Genomic DNA, 5,795 nt, shown 5'->3' with positions numbered 1-5,795 from the left:
AACTCGGCTGCAACACACCTGTCCGCCTGCTGGGGGCGCTGACGTTCCAAACACAGGGAGTGACAGCTCTGAGTACACACTTAAAATATTGTACTACACTATACTATACTATGATAGATAGATAGATAGATAGATAGATAGATAGATAGATAGATAGATAGATAGATAGATAGATAGATAGATAGATAGATAGATAGATAGATAGTATTTTCTAGTGAAGTGCAGTGTTGTATATTACAAAATATTGTAGTGCAGTATAGTGTAGAATTGTCTAGTATTGCCTAGTGTAGTGCAACATTGCTTAGCATAAAACAACATACTGCAGTGTAGTCTGGTATCGTATTGCATAGTATGGTGCCTTAAAGTGCAGTATAGTACATTATAGTACAGCATAGCACAGTACATAATAGTATAGTATGGTACATTACAGTATAGTACAGTATAGCATAGCACAGTAAAATACTGTATAATATAATGTAGTACAGTACATTATTTATATGTGTGTGTGTGTGTGTGTGTGTGTGTGTGTGTGTGTGTGTGTGTGTGTGTGTGTGTGTGTGTGTGTGCGCAAAGCATTTCCCCACGGCTGTCCCTTTAAGTTAGAGGTAGTACTTTTGGTCAGATTCCAAATTGTTCCTGGTTAGACTGAGGTGAAAGAGCTGGAGGATTTCCTGGTGGGGTCAGTTATCCGCTGGGTACTTTTTGAGGTATTTTTTTACTGGTGTCATTGCCAGGGTCGTATCGATGTTCGTGTATAGGCTGTTCACATCCATTGTGAACGGGATGCAGGGTTCCTGGATTTTCATTTTTCTGGATGAAGTCTTGTGTGTCTTTGAGGTGGCTGGTTAGACAAGGGGGTGAGGAAGGAATCCAGGTATTCAGCGACCTACTCCCATAGGGATCTTGTGGGGAATGGTCCAAGATTCTGGGGGTTTATGTATGTTTGGTAACAGGTAAAAATACCTTGGCCTAGGGGTGTGTTCTCCCTTTATGTAGGCTTTTTTGGTAAGTTTTTTTTTTTTTTTTTTAAACTAACGTCTCCAGAATGTTTGCGATTCGATTTGCTGTTTGACGGTGTATTGGTTGTTGTAGGGGTATGTGATAGGTCTGATCCTGTAACTGCCGGAGAGCTTCGTGGACGTAGTCAGTCCTTTCCAATATAACAGTGCACTTGTCGGTTGTGCTGGTAATGATGAATGATATGGCTGCATTTGAATCAAAACTGAGCCTGTTTGAACAACAGCTTGATGTTGGAAATTTCACACACTTTCCTGTTCCACAGTCCCAAGTGTCACAATCGGATTGATTTTCACCCACCCCTTACTGTGCCTACCTCAGAATTGAAAGAGTTTTCCTCCCAGTTCGCGGACATGTAAGCATCGTGGGTGTTTGGGTGCATAAAATAATCACTTATCACACATTCTGGATCTTCTCATAACTTTTAGTGAGCTCTTCACGCAATACATGCAAGTCTGCTCAAGCCCCCCGCTCCCGTACTCTTCTCTTCTATCCCTTACACCAGGGGTGGGCAATTAATTTTCATATGGGGACACATGAGAAGCTTTGACGGTTGTTAAGGGCCGGACCAGTACACTTAAAAGCTCTGCTCAATATATATCTCAACAAAAACAGTAAATTACACAATACAATGATGTACAATGCCCAACTCTTGAATCTCTGCTCTCAGATCCCAAACTCGTTTAAGCACCTTGTCCAGACTGAGCCATCTGACAGCTGTCTGGTAACCAAGGTCACCATGTTCACTATCATCTCCTCCAAAAAGACAACAAACTGTCTGTAATTCAATGCTCTTGCCCTGATGAAGTTAACTACTTTAGCTACATCATCAGTCACGTGGTTGATTTTTAGCACTGACTTACACAGCACCTCCTGATGTATAACACAATGCAAAAAAATATCAGTTTCTGTTCTGGGTTTATCTCAGTCACTTTCTCTTGCATCCGTTTCAAAAGTCCAACATTTTTCCCTGTCAAATTTGGACAGCCATCAGTTGTAACACCAACCAAATTCTCCCATTTTAGTCCCAGCTAGTTCATGCGTGTATTTACCTCAGTGAACAAATCACTCACCGTCGTGGTTCCTTCATTGGCTGCACAGCTGCCAGCTCCTCCGTCATCTCAAAGGTTTTTGTTAGTCCACATACAAAGATGAGTAACTGGGCTGTGTCACGGACATCACAGCTCTCGTCCAGAGCCAAGGACAAAACGTCAAAATCGTCCACTGTTGTGCAGCTGAAGCTCCAGATTTTCGGCGATGCTCTCCACCCGCCTCGTTATGGTTCGCCTCCAAAGGGTCACATTAACGAACGCTTCTTTTTTCTCCGGGCACATAAACGCTGCAGAGTCCACCAGACATTCTTTTATAAACTCTCCATCAGAGAATGGCTTACTGTTTTTGGCGATTTTGTAAGATGTTACAAAACTCGTCTTGACTGCTGCATCCCTTGATGGGAGCTTTGGTAAAACAAAGTCATTGCTGCTTTAGCAGTTTAGCTAGCAAACCTTCAGACATCCTCCCCGCTCTGCATCAGTCAAATGTTTGTACTTCTCGATTATAATCCTTGAGCACCGCGACCTGTTCGCCACAAACTAGCCCACAGCTTTACCTCTGACTTCAGTGAAGAAATACTTGGAAGTCCATGTCTTGTTAAAAACTCTGCATTCGGAATCAATCTTTCTTTTTTGCCGTTAGCTGACATCTTCAGCTAACGGCAATCAGCATAAACCTTATGCAAAGTGTGGAAAGCACGCGCGAAAAAACGTTAACTTAGCAGATCTTTCAAAATAAAAGCAGTGCAGGCGTATTGTTTGCATGTATTGTGATGAAATATATTTGCACTGCCTTTAATATTTTCCAGTGACCTCATACGGGCCAGTCAGGGTCATCCGGCGGGCCGGATGTGGCCCACGGGCCGTATGATGCCCATGTCTGCCTTACACCAACCCTTTGCTACCTCAACAGCACTCCCTAGCCTCACTACCATTTCTGTAAACTCACATACTGTATGTGCAACCAACAGCACAAATATAATGAAAAATAAATACGTCTCCAACATTACAATATTTCTATCCAATATTTTGCTCATTTAAAAGGGTAAGTCCTTGAAACTCATGCTGGCATTCACAGAGAATCCATTTGCTTGTGACGTACAGGTTACCTAACTTCTTCCCTTCCTCTCCTTCCACCTCCCCGCCTTCCTCCGTTGGGTAGTAAAGGTGCATCACCTTGTGTTGGGGTGTGGACCAGAGCACTACCCTACAGCTATTGCAATGCAGTCTGGGATTTGTAGGATCAATAGATGCATCATTTGGATGACCCTGAGAGACGAATTGAGATGTGTCACTGGTTTTCCAATAGGTTGGATGAAAACATCTGTTTCACCGAAGACTGTGCTTTTCAGTGATGAAGATTAGATTCATGTGAATGGTGAGGTTAATAGACAATGTTTGACACTGATCACAAAGCAATCCGCATTTTGTGGATTATTCCAAACAGCAAGGAGAGCAAAAAATTATGGTGTGGTTTGTGGAAAGCTCATGTGTTGGGGCCATTCTTCTTCGATGAAGATGTAACTGGTGAGACTTTTCTAGCCCTGTTGAGAGATCAGTTAATGGCCCAACTTGAAAGTCTAGGCGAAGGACTACCTGATTAGTTCCAACAAGATGGGGCCCCTGCCCATTTTGCCACGGTGGTAAAAGAATGGTTGAATCATGTGTAGTGGTTGCCACGTTCACCAGACCTTAGCCCCCTGGACTTCTTTTTCTGGGGTATGCTAAAAAGGAGAAGGTGTACTCAATGAAAATCACAGATGCAACACACTTGAATGAACGCATAAAGAGTGAACGTGCTAAAATTGACGGCAATGTGGATTTATTACATCGAATTCACGTGAATCTTACAAAGCGCATCAACCTTTGCATCACAAATGATGGAAATCATAGTGAACATGTTATTTGTTAATAATCCTGTTAAATAAAATGTTCAAAAATTAATTTTCTTGAAAATATATACTTTTGCCCAAGTGTTCAGACTGAGGGACACCCTGTATGTATGTGTGTGTATGTGTGTATCCATGATACTTTGGAACTGAACCAGAGCTGGTGCATTTTAATAAGGTGCTTAACCAGAAGGGGGTGATATTACTCTATGTAAAAGTGAATCAGGTCAGACACACTTTGATTTACAGAGCCAATCAGTGCTCCAAAATCACATACAAGAGAAACACAGGAAAACTTTGTGCAAGAGAGAGGAAGTAAAATAAAGGTCAGTAAATTGATAATTCATGGCCTATAGAAAACTTCCCAATAGAGAGACACTGAGCTAACCACATATTTCACAGCTCTGTTGGTTCATCAACTCAGCTGACTTGTTTACCAGCCTGTATGTTTTCATTACTGGCTTCTTCTACATATTTTAGTTACACAACTGACAAACAACTTGTGATTAAGTGGTGCATAACAAATAAGAATTGTGTTTATTAAAATAGGAGAGCAAATAATTGGTATTTAACTTTTTTAAAAAAGTGCATATAACAGGCCAAAGTCAAGTTACTTTATTGTTGTTTTTGTTGTTGTTGATTTTAACAACTTAACAGGGCTTCGTATGTATGTGTCTATATACAAATACCCTAAAACATAATACAGTCTCCAGCTAGCACAACTGAAGAATTAACATACCCAATCCACCCTCCACTCCATCTCAGAAAATAACAACTTATAAAATAATAATAGGAAGAAAGATTTGGTTGAGGATTGTGTTATGTCAGGATGACATTGCAGCCTGTGTACATGTTAACTATTAACTATTCATTTACAATACATGTTGGATTTTTCATTTTTTGAAAGAACCTTTGACGAATTTGAAGCTGCAGAGGGTTTCTTATACATCTTCTGCTGCTGCCATCTTTATGTGCAAAGCCTGCCCTCTCTAGATAAGCTATGAAGGAACTTCAGATGTTGTGAAACACTGACTGCTTGGCCCTTACAGCAATCATTTTTGTCAAAGGGGAGAGCTGTGGATAAATTTTAAATCCATCTACCCACACGCTGCCTACCGACCTTTTTCTGTAATAAAGGTATGACTTTTTGGGCCAGTAAGAAACAAAGATTTGTCATTTCTTTTAATGTTGCATTTGTCTTGACATAAACCTAATATGAAAAGCTGTGGCTGCAGTGGAATATCTATGGACAATATATTCTGAATATGCTCTCTCACTGCTTCTCAGAACTGTTTTATTTGATCACACTCCAACTTAAGCTTATTTTAAAAATTCAACAGACTGTGCAGTTGTATATTTTAGCGTATCATATAAGATCGACTTCCTCCCATTGTGCAAAAACATGTATGGTAAGAAAACCAGTGATTCCAAAATAGACAATGGTTGTTAGGGTGAGCGTGCATGGTTGTCGGTCTGTTTGTGTTAGCCCACCAGGGTGCACCCTGCATCACACTTAATGTCAGCGAGGATCCAATATTTTGTCACCATCTATAGGATAAAGCAAGTACAACTACTGGATGGATGGATAGATTCTATCCATATAACCTTACACAATAAAAACACAGTATTTGCATCTGCAATGAAGATGTAATGTTGCATCTTAACACTGTACACGTCGTGAGGGACTTTCCGATCCACTGAGAGATGCAACTTAGATAGATAGATAGATAGATAGATAGATAGATAGATAGATAGATAGATAGATAGATAGATAGATAGATAGATAGATAGATAGATAGATAGATAGATAGATAGATAGATAGATAGATAGATAGAT

This window comes from Amphiprion ocellaris, chromosome 17, assembly GCF_022539595.1.
Source record: "Amphiprion ocellaris isolate individual 3 ecotype Okinawa chromosome 17, ASM2253959v1, whole genome shotgun sequence".
Taxonomy (NCBI): domain Eukaryota; kingdom Metazoa; phylum Chordata; class Actinopteri; family Pomacentridae; genus Amphiprion; species Amphiprion ocellaris.
Note: the sequence above shows the minus strand (reverse complement) of the source record.